Raw genomic sequence first — 18,652 nt, 5'->3', positions numbered from 1 at the left:
CTTGACTAAAACTGAGTGGAGTTCCATATGTATGCGATATGTCAATAATGTGAATCACAGAAACTAGGTTGGCTCTTAGGTTACGTAGATTAAGAAGGTAGGGCTGCAACTAATGACTATTTCAATAGTCAACTCGTGATCAACTACTGTAACAATTAGTCAGATAATAAACTGCAACAAAAAAATACAATGGCTCTTATTAATATTCATTGCTGCAATAAAATATAGTTTCTTTCATTTAACCAATATTGGTGCACAAGTAGAATGCATAACATTTGTTAAACAAATATTCAATTCAATATTCAACAAATATAGCAAGCAGCAATAAAATACTTTCCACTTAAACGTGCATTTGTGAATAACAATTACAGTGCATAATATCTACAGTTTGTTAAACAACTAAATACTAAATCCTAAATACTATTAAATTAGTAGTTAACTAATTTTGCTTTTGTCTATTTGTTAACTAGTTGACTAGTCGTTGCAGCCCTAAAAGAAAGCATTGTTTTTGTAGAAGTTATCTAAAACATCATGGTCAGACTTGTTTTCAGAAGCAACAAACCTAAAGGTTACACACCCCCACACACACACCACAGAAAGTCACACAAACCTATCAAAAATATTCACCTTTGCTATGCATGTCACGGCAAATACTGTCATGTACAACCACAGCAGTAGAGCTAAACTGCTTTACTGCAGGTTGTACATGTTGACCTAGAGTCAAATAAATCTGCTTAGATATTCATTTAGTGGAGAACACACACGTGACCAGCGTGTGTGAGCTTGTATGGCGTGAGTAGAGTGGCCATGCTTGGGCTGCTCAGGCCCTTAGTCACTGGTGATTCAGTAGTTCAAGTTGAGGCAACAATCCTCATACCTACACGCATGCGCACAAGCACACACACACATGCGCGCGCCCACACACACACAAATTGGCAGCAGCTGCTGCAGGAGCATTAGTAAATGACGGCTTTTCTTCTTTTAAGTGTTTCTTCTTTCTGTCTGGGTGCACAGTCTGCCGGTGTGTCTCTGGGCCTTAGCCATTTGTCTGCTGTGTAAAGTGTTTAAAAAGTAGCCAGCTCAGACATTAATGAACCCAAAGTAATCAGCCTGTGGTGGATAATATAAATATTGATTTACGTAAACAAGTCAGAGAGCCTATCAGGAGTGAGGATGCTTTATTTGGGGCATAACTTCAGATCTTTTTGGAATGCTGGAATGCTGTTACACCACATCCTGAAGTTTTGCAGGATGCGGCTTATAAGGCCAGACATAAATGTTGTTTGAAAGATGACAGAAGGTGGAAAGACCTGCCGTGACATGAGCATTCAGTACTTTAGTTTACAGATTCAATAAATTGTCAGTGCTTCTATTAGATAGTTGAAAATTATGAGGGATCGAGGGCTGTGATTTTGTGTTGTTCCTTAAAAAGCTACGGTGGTTAACATATCACTCACCACTCAGACCCTATAAACTGGATTTAAACTCTGGGTGGAGGACATTATTTTTGTCTGCATGCATTAGAGAGGCTACTGTTTTCTGTGTCATGTGCTTGTAAACATGCACGTGTGTGCAAGGCCAGAGCTGGCAGCACTACAGACAGCGAGGAGGAGTGTCAGGTTGGCTGTGGTAGGGGATGTTTGGCTCAGTGAACTTCTGCCACATGGCTACGGTAAAAGGTCATGGTCAAAACCCAAGCATGGCTCACAAACCATCACACCCACACTGATTCCCACGCACAGACACCCATGTGTGCATATAGGGAAGGATGTAGAGATGCAATGACAGACGAGACACACAGACAGACAGACTTCCTCTTGGGGACAAGCAGAGAAATGACACCCACATAAAGAGGAGGAGGGTGACAGACAGACTCACCGACTGCAGCCTGACACACACCCTCTGTCTGAAAATCCTGCAGCCATGAGCCCACAACCAGACAAATAGGAAAAAAAGGAGACAGAGAGAAGAAGAAAAGGCAAGAATGAACAGTTGGTAATAAATCGTGTCTAGACAGACGCTAATGAAAGCAGCCCGGCAGTGTCTGCTGCCAAAATCAAGACCTGTGAACAGTAGAATTTGTGTGCAAGAGAATGTGTGTTTGTGAAAGCACATGCAAACGAGTGTTTGATTAATGTAACCCCTTTAACACTTGTCATGCGCTGTGTCTACCCTCACTGTCCTTTCTCTCTTTCACACACAAAGCACAGCAGTCGAGCAGATACTGTAGCTTCCCTCACAGCTGTACGCAGCGTTCAGCGCCACAGCAGGTGACAGTGGCGCAGCTGTGTGACGTCAGTCCTCCGAAATTGAACATGACTTTGTCAACTTGTCAACTCAGCTTTAAAAAAAACATTACTAGATTCATATTTATAGTGTTAATGACCAAGCATAAAAATACATTAGTGAGATATACTTTGTTCTTCTACTTCCACCATCAGGATAGGACTCATATTTTACAGAACTTCAGCAGACTCAGCAGACTTTTTGTGAAACTGTCTGCACATTAACACACTGCAAAATGGTGAAACAGACAAGGAATGCTGACCACTAAATCTTATAACATGCAACTTACACTGCATCAGCTACACAAGTCTCTTAACACTGAAGACTGAGGTAGCTAAAAAATAACAACACGAGAAAGAAGAGGAGTACGCGGTCGACGAGCCTAAACTTGCATCACCCACAAACATACACATAGTCAGAAAAACGTGGCCTGAGGCACCCCCTACATAGAAGTTACACTAAACAAACACTTAAAGAACAAGAAGAAAAGAAAGCAATCTCATGTTGAAAACTGTAAGTGGTGGGACTCGTAATGAGACACAACAACACCTTTAAGGAACTTGCTGTGTGTATGAGCAAGGACTGATTGTGTTTATGAGCAGGATGTGTTTAAGGCATTACCCTGATGCAACCTTTAACATCTCTAGGGCTTAGTATGCATGTGTAACTGTGTGAGACAAGATGGAGAGCAGTTAGACAAGCCCTGCCAAGCCTACATACCTGTACAATTGTGCTAAACTGTAGTGTACTATCCAGTTGCACAACACCATTTAAATTAACTGTCACATACCAAATGGACTGACTCAGGGCTTTATAAAAAGGCTGCTCTGTGTGTGTGTGTGTGTGTGTGTTCACTCTAAACCACAATGATTTCATGCCTATTAAATATCAAAGGCGGAAATGGAAATGTCTCATTGAGTCAGCTGAGCTCAGGATGGACTTGGAGGTAGAAGCTGGCTCAGGTACAGTTTGCATGCAGTAGACTGTTTTTGTATAGGTTACTATGTGGGTGTGTGTATATATAGTGTGTGCAGAAATGACTGTGTGTGACCTAAGCTGCATCTTCTGCATCTGCTCACAAAGACCCCTTTATCTGGCTGTGGCACACGTGATCCCCACATGGTGGCTCACACCGTCTTCTCAGGACCACACACACTTGCAATATGACAAGCACTCGATCACTTTTACTGGCAAGTATGCATCCAACTGTACGACATATACACATACGACCCCCTCCTCCTGTTCTGTGTCTAAATGGTGAGTCTCTTCCCATAGGGACTGCACTTAAAGGCAACATATCAGTGTCTGGGAGGAAGGGGAGGCCGTCTGGATCCCCTCCAGACACTGTGACCCCGTATTTCCGGACTTGGGCCGGCGCCACAGCAGACGGGCGCACACATACACAAACATACACAAGCCCATCTGTAATCAGACTGCAATTACACATCTACTACACACAGATAGTACAGTACAGAGGGTGCAGATAGACAGTAAAACAGATGTGTGTGTAGGTGGTGAGCCCCTCCTAGCTTTACCTGTCACACTTCACTGTGTAATATCTATTAAAGTGGAAATACCATAACAAAGAAACCAAGTCTTGTGTGGAGACAGAAAGCAGAACAGAACACAACAGAGAGAGGCTTTGCAGAAATCTATTTCATGGTGTGGATGAGAAACATTTCAGATCCTCTATCTCACCATATTTAACGCAAAAGGAGTGTGACAAGTAGGGCTAACCTACGGCTTTAGATAAACATGAATGTGAATATTTTTCATCACAGTCTTTGTATTGAATTTTTATGATAATATACATCTCTAGTAAATCCAAGTATTATGGATTTAAATACATTTTGCTGTCTTTACTGGCTTCACCTGCTGATAGATTAGTATATAAATATGACTGCAGCTAAATGCTTTAAACGACAATTAAAATGTGGGAAAAGGTCTTTAGTGGAGGAATAATTTTTACTATAAATAACCAGCTCTCCTGTATCTTATAAAATCTACCTTGACATGAACACAACTGCGCTGATGTCTTCAGAGGACGGTGATTCGCTGTGTGTGTTACTGATCACTATGTTTTACCACATCTGATACATCTTCAGGCATGAAAAATGAACAACTAGTATGAGCGTTGTCTCCTCAGAGATAAATAATCAAAGATGCCTATAAATATTGCAACATGAGAGTGTTGCTGCAAATATGTCTGAACTGAACAACATGCAAATATCCCACTGCAATTATTTTGACAGCAATAAGGTTGAGTGGGAATAGTGGGAATATTAATCATTGCTTTTCATTGTCACTGAAAAAAATATCAGAAAGGTGTGATGTTTACAGAAGTCTGTACCAAACGTGTTCTTTTACATGTGGAGTATAATATTTGTAGGCTTGAGCATTAGTGTTGCACCACAATGTTCATGTACAAAAAGGTATGCTGTGATACATTTTACCATTATGAGAAAAATGCAGTTCATGTGATTTGCATATTGCACATGGTAATACCGCAAGTGCAATAGCATTTAAATGAATCATTTGGCCCTTGTGTCAATATGACCTGCATGAGGAGGAACTCAAGCGACTTTATTCCAGGGGGCTGGTTTTTCTTGATTTGCAAATCTGTCAGCGTCGCCATGGAAATACTCTACCAATCGTATTGAAATCATTCGTGTAATCCTTTTCCATAGGAATTTGAGAGCAGGCAGCCTTATGAACATTCACCACACACACTAACATACTTCATCTACACTAATGTGGCTTGTGATCCATTCACATTGTGTATTGTGTCTTTATTTGAGGTGTGTGCAGTGTGCATGCCTCTGTTCTCATATTTGATGTGAGCATGTGTGCGTGCATGTTCATAACTATGTGTTGGAGACATGCCTGTGTGTGTGTGTGTGTGTGTGTGTGTGTGTATAAATGTGTCCTTGACCAGCTGCACAGAGCAGAGGAAATGAGGCGGAACTCAATCTGGTCCACACCTGTCTGTCTCTCTCTAGAGGGTGGAGCCTAAGGCCTCAAACATACATACACATACATGCACACACACACATCCTCCAAAAGGCTGTGTTCACACTCTGTATGAGCAGATAGATTATGCATGCAGCAGCCAGCTAAGGAGCTTGGATCTATTAATGTATGCACCGAGACAGTTTTATGTTTGTGTATGCTTCATGAGAGACAGGGAAGGACGGAGAGAGAAGGGGAGAGCAATGATGTGTATGTGTGTTTATGCTTCATAATGTGCAGCGAGAAAGGGAGACATTAAAAGGGTGACACACATTAAGTGTAGAGGAAGAGAGGGTGACAGACGGCTGAGTGGAGCGACTTCTTTAGGAGGAATCAGACAGGAGTGAGGGATGAGGTGGATGGAGAAAAGATGAAGAGAGTCAGAGCCACACAAGGACACAGTGAGAGAAAGAGAGAGAGAGAGAGAAAGAGAGAGAGAGATTGCAGCAGTATGGGAGGGTGGAGGGGGGTTACTCCGGGACGCCAGAACCCTGTGACATGACACAGATGCACAGTGCTACTGTGCAGAGCGCAGAGGGGCAGGGGAGGAGGGTATAAAACAGCAAAAGAGAAGAAGAGAAAAAGAGGGGGGATGGGTGTGTGTAAGCGCTCACTGCTTTACTGCTCTACTTCCACATTATTCTGTGGAGAAGATGACACCAGACACAGAGTGGCGATGTAAACATGAGCGTTTGTGTTACACCGTAGGAGCTACATGAAGCATCTTAGCATCGAATTATAATGAGGAAGCTATCATGGATATTATGACAAAGAGCTATATTTTTTACGTGTCTTTACCAAGGTTTCTCTGGCTGTTTTAAATTCTAGGGCAAAGCTAGTAGACTAAATTATAGTCTCCGCATTACTGCAAGATCAGTGGATGGTTTTCTGCAGTAAATTTCATCATGCTGAAGCCTACAAGGATAGAAACTGCACATGGTGGGTGTACAAAGACAGGCAATGTAAAATGCACACATCTAAACATGCACTATTTTGGATGATATGAAGGATTTAAAGGAGATGTGATGTGTTTTGACATTCAGGGTACTTCAGTGTTTCAACCTGACAATGTGAAGCTTCCAGACTCAGTGATAATATGTGAAAAGAACAACCTGGCACCTTTTAGGGCTGTTACTGATCAATCTGCAGATTATTTCCCTGTTTAGGTGACATCTTCATTGTGCTTGTTTTAAGCACAATGCCAAATTAATAAACTGACATCTTGAAAATTTTCCAAGAGCTGAAAAGCAAATACTTGACATTTACCCTCTAGAAAAATCCCTTGAATTGCCTGTTGTCTTTTTTTTTTTGATCCACTAAACTGTTATGCGATTCATCACCTAAGCACCTCAAGTATCTTTAGAAAAACACCAGATCTAAGATGTCTTTTCTATTTTACTTTATAATCATATAAATGTGCCGTCTGTGATGTCATTATTATTTATTTATTTGCCTGATTTAGCTCATAGTTACCCTTTCTAGGTCAGTAATCATTAATATTGCTCTCTAAGTAAGTGTGACTTTTTTTAATATTTCTAATGTGTGTCACTAGGTCAGAGTTGGCTGAATCCTGTCTGCATTACTTTAGAGAGCAAAACCTAAAGAGGGTGTGTAGGTACGAGATTAAGCTTCATCTTGTAAATGAGGATTCGAGGAGTCAAAGGAAGACTTTCTTCCAGTACGATTATCCTCTTCAGTAGGTCTTCGGTAGACGGAAAAACACCAGGGAGCAAAGTAGAAACAGGAATCTTTGCGACAGGAAAGTGGGGGTACAGGAAATGTAATCGTAATATAAAATCAAAATTAATGGCAGCCAGTCATCTTCCCTGTTATTAAGTCTTGTGATGTATTACAGACCGACAGTGATGTTAAATTATGTGTCACATGTAACAGTTTTTATACAGAAACACACATTTGATCATGTATGTAAATTATATATGTTCCTCGATCACACACACCCACACACATTCCAATCTAATTTCCAAGTTGCATGGAGAAGACCTTTGCAGCACAAGAGATAGCTCCCACCCACACATACAGTACAATTATTTCATCTCAGTGCAGAATGCCAAACATTACCATACATATATGCACACAGGCAGGCTATCAGTCTGCCAACATGCAACAGACGAGCCCTCCATCCATCTCTACCCTCTCCCCCAATTCATCTCATCCACAGCCTGCACTCCCTTCACACCTGCCAGGCCTACAGCAAGGTCACACACCTCAATTACCCTGCGTGCACACACACACAACCACACACTCAGAGGGAGTGTGATAGGGAGAGAAGATAAGAAAGGAGGGGGCGAGAGCAGATTTCACGCTACCCTGAGCACTGGCTAGCATGCACCAGTGTTTCTGACATTTTATTTATGATCTGCAATGTTCAGTACCTGCCCTCTCCTCTTTTCTTTATCTTCCTCTTTGTGTCTCTGGTTGGAGCATTACTCTCAGATAAACGCCTATGAAGACAGACAAATGATGGTTTCCTGCGGTATATTCTGACTAAAAGTAAAATCACAGTAATTTATAGAATGGCAGAATTAAAAACCTCTTTATTGCAAGAAAACTATTTTTTTCATCAGCCAGTGCAAACATAATTCTGGTGAACATTTCATATTATAATGCTCACAAAACTATCATTACATTTTCTAAACAAAAAAAGTCAAAATAGCCTAAAGCAGTGTAACATGAGCGCCTGTTAAAAGACTTAATAATCAGCAGCTTAACATCACTACCAGTCTGGGTATCAGGCAGAATCATCGACACTAATGTGCCTTCCAAATAACACACCGTGAATCCTAATGTGTCTAATAGCCATATTAATGTACTAGCCCTGAATGTGATCCTCCTATTAAGGCTTTTTGAGTTTGCAGACAGACTGCTGTTCACCCATGCAGCCACAGGAGGCAGCCAGCTGTGTTTACACTGTGAACTAATACAGCCGCCATATGGCAACAGAGTACAGGACACACACACGCACACACACACAGCTCCTGGTAACTGCAAACACACTGCCCAAACATCACACAGTGTACGTTCAGCCCTGTGATCACAACTCAAAATTGATTGGAAACTCTAAGGACTCAGTGTTAGCTGGGATAAAAATGACAAGGGAGAATGAATAGAAGGATTTCTGAAAGAACACTTTGTAGCAGTGGGTGGGAGGAGGGTGGAGGACATCAGTTTGGGATGAAATGCTTGTTGGAAGCACAACACTGCTCCGATATATTAAAACCACCTACATATTTGGCCCGTGGCCATCAGTTGATGAATGTAGGAGTTTTTAATGTGTAAGCAGTCTCATTTAAGGTTTTCAGCTATCAGGGCAGGCTGTTCTTTGTTTTTTTTAAAGAATATATTTACAGTCTCATGGTCATACTGCATTTTTGGTAGATTTTTCAGTGTTGCTGCTGGATAATTAGAGGAGGAGAAGAAAACTGATTATGCAGTGTTGACCATATGAAGGTAGACTGAGTATACCAAAGTTTATACGTCTTTACATCAGTGATGGAAATCCTGAGGGAGAGTCAGACTGTCTTACAACCTCCTCCATCACCCGCTCCACCCCATCTATGACATGTTGTACTGGAGCTGTACAGTAAAAGGAGCTTCCAAAGTCCTTCTAGACAAGACATCTAACACTAGCCAAACAAAGGAAACAAGAGAAAATCAATTACAACACCAACACTGACCCTTCAAAATGCGCACACCCATCTACTTCTCCCTCCTCTGATCTTTGTAATCAAAGACTTGTGATAACAGCGTGTGTGTCTGAGTGTGGGTGCATGAAAGAGAGTGTGGAAAACCTAAGGGTTAAGGGTTTGGACAGATGTGTTTCAATGTTTTGATTGACACAGATGGACAGGTTTAAGGTTAAAGGAAGAAAAATGGCACAGGAAAAGGGGAAAGCACAGATGAAAGAAAGAAGAGAAGGCTGTGAATGCAAAGGGAAATGTATAAGGCAGAGGGAATGGGGGGAGTGCAGACAGACAGAAGAGGGATGGAGAGCTGGACTGAGACAGATCATGTTTCCACTCTGGGGGCACACACACACACACACACACACACACACACACACACACACACACACACACACACACACACACACACACACACACACACACAGACCCATAAAGGTCACAGTGCACCCGCTGCCCTCCAGACACACTCATACAGAGACACAGATATCCTCGTAAACACTCCAATGCAGACAGCTTTTAATTACCCACACACTCAATACACACATTCCACCTATAGAAAAGCACGACTGTCACAGTTACACTCACGAAAACAATCCCAAACAAAAGGACAGAAAATACATGACAAGAGAAAAACTGAAAATCACAACACACCAAAAGTGGATTTAGCAATAGAGCTGCAAATCTGACAGCCTCAGCTGGATCTTACCAAAGAGAAAGGACTCCTCTGTGGCTCAGCTGTGACTTGTGACTCATGTATTGTGAAGAAGTGGAGCGAGAGACATTGTAGGATACACATGCACATACACACAGAGTGCAGTTATCACAGAAGTTACACAAGTGAGGAGTCAGGGTTCAGTGTGGAACTGGGTTAAAAACACCCAGGGCTATGTAACACAGTGGACAGAAAGGACGAAGTGGAAGACAAAGGTGAAGATGCTGAGAAATAAGGAGGGGGACAAGAGAAAAGAAAAACAGATGAGTGATACTGTAAACAATTTAACCCCCTCCTCACTGATCAGTTGGTTCCTGTTGTCAGATACACTGATATATTATTAATCCCAGAGGAAATGCTAGACCCTCCAGATACACCCAGACCATCTTCCTCCTCCGCTTCTCTTATTAACCCTCCATCTCCTTAGAAGCATAATAGGTAAATGCATTACTGTAAGGCAATCAGCTGGATCAATTAAGGTCACTGCAGGGTCACAACTTTGTGTGTGGCTACATGTGAGCAGAGTGGATGACTGGGTTACTGTAATGTGCATTTGCCAATTCTAAATATCTACAGAATGTGATCTTGAGTCAGAGCAAGAATTTTAATGTCTGTGTCATGCTGTTTGACATGACATGTGACTATGAACTGCTTTTGGATGTTTGAGAAATTAAAGATGTCTTTTCTCACATTCTGTAAAGAAAGAGCTTGTGCATTTGACAGAAGAAAATGATTTTTATTAGGTTCACTGCACTCTTATGATGCATATGCAACAATATTGAGTCCCAGTGCTGCAATAAAAATGGAAAGAGATTAAAGTTACCATTAAAAACACTAAAATAGTACAAAGGAAAAAAAAATCCTGTCATGTAAAAAGTCTGTAGCAGCAAGAAACTGAAGAAAACATCAAAGAACCAAAAACATAGTATTCTGTTTGTATTAAAATGGGAGCAAGTGAGTTCAGGGAGACTTCATGTTCCCAGGCTTCAGCTGTGCAAAGTGCAACAAAGTTACTGCTGGGAAAATATTTGACAAAGCATTATCATAACCTCATCAACAAACATCATATATATCAAAGCTCAACTGACAAGTTCGACCAGTGAGATTAGGCAGGATTTAACAGCGTCAGTCTTACCTTAGAAACATAGCCAATGACACATCTACAAGCAAACCCTGCTTCCTGACTAAACTGGAAAAAGTATTTTGGTTTTTCATTCACAAAAAAGTGTCAGGTACACATATTCAAACACAAACTATATATATACACACTTCTGACAGCCCATCTCTAAACTCAGATGCAGAAGTGCTGAAGCCTCCTCACGTGTACATTGCACAGGCATAACAGAATGCTGGGCAGGGCTGCATTACTTGATGAGAAACACCACGAATAAACAAATACAGAGAAAACGAAAGGGAGAACAATACAAGAGGAGAAACCTTCAAAGTGACTGCACATTTGTACCATGCACAATTACAGAGCGCGGTAAAAACACACAGCATGACCGGTTGTCATGGGTTTGTCTGTGTTTATGTGAATTTGTTCATGTGCAAGGGTGTGCATACATAAAACTGGTTTTGTGAGGGTTACATTTCAGGCATTCTGAACATGGTCTATTTAAGCTGTAATGCAGATTCTATGAATGTTGCAAGAAACTGTAACACCTTCAAACTTCTTTCTAGTATTAAAATGACTCGAATGCAAGACTTTCCTTTTGCTTCCTCATTGTCTTCTCTTTCATCACAAGCTTTCTAGAACTCTACGCCCTTCAGACTCAAACAATCTCCAACCTTTCGCACACATTACGCAAGAGCTGCCATAAACATACACGTACTTACACCAATGACCTCCAAGCTGTGATAAAATCAGGCAGCAAGGATTTGTGCGTGCAGATGTACATACACCTGTGCCAGTCGGTCACAAGCTTCGAGGAACAGTGACCGACAAGGAACTCATAAAAGTCATGCCATGTCTACGTGTACATGTACATGAGTGCATTGTGTGGGTTGTGTGGGTTTCTAAGTGGATTCCGCCTGCTGTCTAACCCCAGTAATAGTGACACAGCCCTCTCCTGACTGACACAACTGGAAGCCATTACCTTAAATCAACAAACCCCTAGCCGTCTCAGTCTCACAAAGACGCCATATGCACACTCAGCACACTACCTCCACCAGCAGCTCTTGGTAACGCTGCATTCAGAATGTCCCAGCATGCCCATTTTTCTTTCACTTTCCCAGACATCTCTTTACCTCCAGCCTTTCTTATTTCTCTCTTTCTAATTCCTCTTTATAGTGTGCTTCTCTCTGGCTCAGACCAAGACCAACCTGAATAAATAAGGAAGTCAGGCTGCAGCATGTGGATCTGACCTTCCAGACTGCTGAGCTTTTTCTTTCATCATATCTGTCATTCACACTGCCTTTGTCTTTTTCTCAGCTAATGACATACAGCTACCTACACAGGGCTAGTTTCTATGGTGGATATTAGCTCCAAGGCCAAAGCTAATCTGCCTGAGCCCTTTGACCCTGCATAATAGAATTATCCACAAAAGCCTTATCCCCCTGCGCCTTCACGAACTAAACCCAGTGTAGCAGATAAAGCCTCAGACCAGAGTGCTGTAGATAAAATACCTTCTCCATGTACTGTCTATCTATATGCATCTACTGTGTATATGTGCTGCACATATACACTGATCTCATAAGAAACCTGGCATGAATTCTGGCTGAACAGATGAGTTGTAAGAGGAGCACTGACTTTATATACCATTAGCAGTTTCACCAACGTGTCAAGTGTAGTGAGGATGAAAAAAAGAAAAAAAAAAAAACAACACTGCATAGTACTTTAAAAATGTTCTTGAAATTATACAAGACCAGCTGGCAACACCCACTGCACATACACAGTTAGGTAAAGCTTGTATGCTTCCAAACTACATAATTAGTGGACACACACCATACATTACATATATTTAAGCAAACAACATTCAGTGCCAAACTGAATTCTGCTTCCTTCACACACACTGTAAAGCACAAACTTGCAAAATAGCTCACTTCAATCCCTGATGCTACACACTGACGTAAAATAGTCCATACAGTGTACTAAAGCGTCTACATTTCTACACTTATTAGCATGAAGCTTTATCCTTCTGTTGCAGAGGGAGGGATGTGTAGTAATGCAATAAACAAAGGGAGAACTGTGTAGTGAGGTTTGGAAGGCGTAGCTCTGATGTGGTCAGAGGAAACTCCATCTCTGAAGGAAAACTATGTGAACTTCACTGAGTTTTCTTTCCATAATGAAAAAAAAATATCACATATTAGAAGAAGGTGAGGTCAATTAAGTTTGTAAAAGTTTCTTTATGCCCTGTCATTCAAGTCCAAACATCTTAATTACTTCTCTTTTTAATTAATATCTAACACACATCACATTCTGTGATTCATTTAATGAAACTTTCTATCAACCACAGAATCATTGCAGCTAACATTATTCAATAGAGTGTATCTGTGTTTCTGTTATTTGTCCAGCTCCAGACCCTTTTGATGCAGACACAACTCAGCCTCGGCGCCAGCCAGCCTCCCCTCACCTCCACCCCTGAACCTCCTCTCCTGCTTGTCTGCTCCTTTCCCTCTCCTCCCCCTGTTTTTTAACACAAGGCAGCCAACCCTTCCCCCTCTCCTATCCTCTCTCTTCTTTCGGTCTCCCCTTTTCTTCTCCAGGCAGCACACTCAATCACCCTCACCCTCCTCCTCCCCCCTGCCATCTCAGCCTCCATTCCAATGAATGCACAATCTCCCCCCTTCAGCTGTGGGGGGTAGGAGGGGGCTGCCCTGGGGCTGAGGAGGGGTAAAGAGGAGAGCAGCACACATGCACACTCAAATTCAATCACAAAACACCCCCCTCCCTTCCATCTCTGTGTGTTTGTGTGGATGTGCACATCTGCAAAGGAACATGGGAGCACGGTGAGGGACAGACGGGGGTGGGAGGTTTTGGTAGGCGTCCTAATGGCTCTCAGTGCAGGAAATGACTTGTTGCTACACAGACAGCTCCAGAATCAACTGTCATCACAGGACACATCCCCATATTTTATCTGCACCGGCAAAACACACACACATTGACTCACAGCTGGGGCTGGCTACCCCCTCCTCCAACTAATGACTATGCAAAACCGTAGCCTACAGAGAAAACCAGAAGTATCACCTCACGGTTTTAAGCCTGTACCAACCAATCGTGTTAGAGTTTACATCCTGTCCGACCAGATTTGTATACATACAGAGGAGTTTACAAAAGCGTATTGCGTACATTATTTTGTGAAATGGAAGTTGACATATATGACTTCTGTGACTAATTTCTACTTGTAAACATTCTGTCTCCACAAGAGACCATTTTGGCATCGGATAACAACAAGAAGAGAAGTGCTTTTGAAAGACAGTATGATCAGTGGATTTGACCTGTGACATTACAGAAGTGTCAACACATTGTCATTTTATCCTACTCCACACTTTTGTGAAAACGTCGTCATAATTATTGTCTGTGTCCACTTAATTTATGTCCCAAAAATATGTGTTGTGAAGCCACAGCGACCTTTGACGAGCACACTGTAATCAGTTAATCCTCGAGTCTAAGTGAACATTTGCGCCAAATTTGAATACATTCTGTCAAAGCGCTCCTGAGATCCCATGTTCACGGGAATGAGACAGACGAGCATAAGGACAGACAGATGGACAGACAAGTCGAAACATACTGCATAAAAACAGCAGCCGTAATGGACAGTAATGGAATCTCTCTCACCATAATACAGATACTAGTAGAAGAATCACCTTTAATCTGCATTTAATGTATATTTACAGCAATAATGAAGGATCAGATTTTATTCTAATACCTCACTATTATATTTTCAAGAGAAAGTGTAGTGAAGAGTACTTTATGAAACCAACAGATGTTTGCAACATTTGTTCAAAGCCTGATTATTCTGTTAGTTTCAGCTCTGATCTAAGTTTTCTGTACCATATGCTGTTCAACCCACTGGACAACTGCTTACTTAACTGCAGAATGTAATGTAGATAATCTTCTATAATATATAAAAGTCCATTCTATTGTTTTCAATCCCTCGTGCAATACTATTTATCCTCAAAATGTATTTAAATGTAACAATCCCATTTGCTTTATTCTATTTATACCATATCTGTTGTATGCAATCAAACTGTTCTCCATCCTGGCATAATCACTTCAGTCATATATCATATTCTCTGTAATACACTACACTCTGTGCTCTGTATGGGAACAAACAGCACAGTATAAACAGATTAGTGCAGCATTAGTGCTGGCTGTGTCCTGTATACAGTACTTCCAAATCGGGCAAGGCTATGTTAGATAGTGTGCAGCTATGATGTATTCCAGCCCACAGCAGGCGACCCTGGCTGAACCGCGCCTGGCACACCACTACTGGATAATCATAGACGGACACAAGAGTTGAAGGCATCCAAAAAAAAAAAAAAAAGAAGAAGAACAAACAATGAAAGGGAAATGTCAGAGAGTAGAAGATGCTCTACTTCCGCCGGTAATGAACTAATGAAAAGAGAGCAAGGAGGAAATTCCCCAGGGGGAACAGGAAGGGTGGGAGGTTGAAAATGAAATAGTAACACTGATTTTTGTCTTGCGTGGGGAGTTGTGTGTGCGCATGTGCAGGCCGGTCGCTCACGTGTGTGCGTATGTGTGTAGCACCACTGTAGGGATCAGTTTACAGTAGTACGCGTGAGACATCTTTCTAGCGAGGCTTTTATTCTAGGAATGTTTGTATTGGTTTTAACACAAGCAGGGGGTGAGGGCTTAATTGGGACAGGCACCAACTCTCACACACACACATCCACAAACACACATGCAGAGTCATATACGGACACCAATATTAGCTCGAGGCAGACGCCGGCACAAGTGTTGTGTTTCTCACGCACTCACAGTGAGGACAACGCATGCACACACACAAATACACACAACGCCGGATCCTATTAGCTCTTTATATATCAGTAACACACATTTACAAAACGGCTGCAGACCGCAGACCAGACTACTGACAAGACCAAGCTGAAAGCCCCCAGACCACAACACACTGGAACACACACTTTCTATTAGTCAGTGTTGTGTGTGTGTGTGTGTATGTTTGACTGATATAATGTGTAAAAGCTAATGGCAGCTGTGTGTGTGTGTACAAGAGATATGCATTTACTGATTAATGCTTAGGCAGCAAAGTCACCAAACCCAAAGTCAGTACTGTCACCTGTTTTTATATGATGGTGTGATAAAGACAGACAAGGCAGAGGAGAGTGGAAATATGAGGAAAAAGAAAGATGAATAGAAGAAACACATAGAGCAACCTTTGCCTTCAGTCAGCAGAGGGGCTGAAGGGTGAAGGTGAAAGAGGAAAAAAAGATGACAGGGAAAAAAATGGAGTAGAAAGAGTGAGAAATGAGGAGACAAAGGTATAGAGAGCTAAAAATTAACTACTTTTGTGTTTTGTTTTCCGTGCCGGTGAGCCAGCTGGCTGCAGAGCCATCGGGGGCATTTAAATTGCTCTGGTTTGACATGAATTGCTGGTTTTTAAACTAACACACTGGGACAACCATGAGTTTGATTTTTTTGACTCCTCATAAAAATGACAAATACTGATCTTTATAGAATATTTGCATTAATGTAAAGCTCTCGGGGGTCATAATATAATGGCTTATTTTGACAGGAGCTTCCACTATCTCCACCTTTACTGAACCATCAGTGAAGGCAAGGCAAACGATTTACCAAAAAGAGGCTCTGTAGTCTGGTGCATGTCTATTTTGGGGCATCCTTCACATGCAAAAGTTTGGGAAGCCCCGTGACATAAACATTCAAGCCTGTCCACAAAGACACTCACATACACACACACAGCCCCAGCTGGAGCACACAAGCTCCCTTTGTGCTGCATTCCTCATGCCTTTTAGCCTTAGCTTGAGCCTTTAGCTTAGCTCCTCTCCATCTGCACACACATACACACACGGCAACTTTCTCCTGCTTTTGTCTGCAGAGCACTAGCGGCGAAACAGCTGAGAGTGGTGGTGGATAGGAAGCTCGTCTTACCGTGGCCAGGCTCAGGCTGAGCTCACAGGGAGACACAGGGTCGGCTCCGTGGAGTAAAATCCAAAAGAGGGTTGTTGGTTAAAGCGACAGCCAGCTCAGCAAATTCCCACTATCTTTGCTTTCCTTGCCTTTTCCTGCTGCCTTGCCTGCCTGCCTGCCTGCCTGCGCTCCCAGCTTTGTGTGTGCCTTGTGTTTTCCCTTTAAATTGCACAGGCTGTCTCCCCCCACCTCTCCAGCACACACACAAACGCAAACTGAGCCAGCGCACAAAACACACACAGCGCCTGAATATGACACTGTTGTCAAAAGCATGCAGAGTTGTTGTTGCTAGTATATAGATTTTTTTCCCCTTATCCTAAAGCTTGCAAAGAAAAAAAAACACAAAATCAAAGACCAAAATAGAAATCCCCTTTGTCTTTCTTCTCCTCTCCCTCTGTACCTTAAAAAAAAAACCTGACTCTCGTTTTGGATCCTCTTCTATTTCTCTGTGTTTCTATCTCTCCTCATCACCCACTCTCTATCTCTCTATATTCTGTCTCGCTTTTTTTCCCACTCAGTATTCAAACAAAGAAAGGAAAGGAACAGAGCGAGCACACACACACACAAACACACACAGACATTCACAACACACATTCGCTTGCTGCTTTCTCTCCCTCTCACATACACATGCACAGGCTTGGAGCCCAACCCCCCAGCCTGCCTCCCTCTGCTTTTTTTTTTTCACTCCCTGCCTTTCTCTAAACAGCACCTCCCCCCTTTCCACCCCCCACACCCCCCCAACCCACCCCTCCCTCAGCCTGATCTGGCCTCGTTCTCATTCGTCTACCACCCCTCCTTCCCTCCTCCCACTCTCCATGCCTCCCCTCCCTCCCTCTGTGTGTCAAACAGATGGGATTGGTGAGCAGAAGGAGCCACTGTGTTCACTCTGTACCTCTATTTCTTTTCTTCATTAGTAGCATGATGTAAGCCTAGCAGATATACGCTTTGACCTCTAGTGTGCACATGCATGTTTAAATAAATAAATAAATAAATAAAATAAAATCATCAGTCTGGTTTGTAAAACTCTGTTGCTGTGCAGATGTGAATTTACTTCACCAACATCCCTTCAGCATCATGTAAGAAGTATAAAACATGCTAACGCTACATGCCAACTCTTTTCTTGCATGTTCTGACTTCCATCAGCCTGAATGTAATGTTCTGACTGGATTCAGTTCATACTCAATAATTCTGCTTCTAATTTCATTAGTTTGATTAGATTAGATAATGACTTTACTTCTGTTTCCTTGTTATTAACTTCGTTTTCTGTGTGTTTGTGAAACTTAATGGATCTTTTTTTGTTTTTTGAGTCTTATTTTTCATTGTTAGCCTTTTTCACTGCCTATGGTTAAACTTGGGAATGGTTTGATATTAGGTGGAAAATGGTTCCATTTGAAATATTTTTCTTGGAACCTTTAAGTTGAAAATGGTTCTTGGTGGAACCCCCACTGAGGATTCTATTTGGAGCCCTTTAGGTGGTCCAGGGTTCTAGTGGAATCATTTACTTGGAACCCTTTAAATGGAAAAGGATTCTAGGTGGAACTCCCTGTGGGGGTTCTATGTGGAGCTCTTTAGGTGGGAATGGGTTCTTGCTCCTGCATCCTGCTCTAGTCTTGACTGCAAAGGAATACCAGCACTATTGGTTTGCTGTATCGGATTCAGACTTGCATTATTAGGGCAGAATTAAAGTGATGTGAGTGTAACTGAGTGAAGCCCTGTGTGAGCAATGTCAAATGTATGACCATTGGCCAATCACAAGACAGTGGGACCAGCTGACCAATTAGTGCAAACTGGGCTTAACTGGACAGGAGCTGA

The 18,652-nt window shown here is 42.0% G+C and overlaps 1 protein-coding gene across 1 annotated transcript in view; it reads right to left on the bottom strand.

Annotated features, from left to right (window-relative positions):
- The window catches only part of LOC115439011 (lysine-specific demethylase 6B-like), a gene marked incomplete at its 3' end in the record, with an annotated part of 40,171 nt that extends 28,052 nt beyond the window's left edge, over nt 1–12,119 (bottom strand). Inside the window, exon 1 of the mRNA XM_030162904.1 lies at nt 12,034–12,119. The remainder of the gene's footprint in view (nt 1–12,033) is intronic.
- Nucleotides 12,120–18,652: the final 6,533 nt, after the last annotated feature.

The sequence above is a fragment of the Sphaeramia orbicularis genome, chromosome 18 (genome assembly GCF_902148855.1).
Source record: "Sphaeramia orbicularis chromosome 18, fSphaOr1.1, whole genome shotgun sequence".
Taxonomy (NCBI): domain Eukaryota; kingdom Metazoa; phylum Chordata; class Actinopteri; order Kurtiformes; family Apogonidae; genus Sphaeramia; species Sphaeramia orbicularis.
The sequence above is the reverse complement of the archived record's forward strand: the minus strand, read 5'-3'. Positions and strand labels throughout refer to the sequence as shown.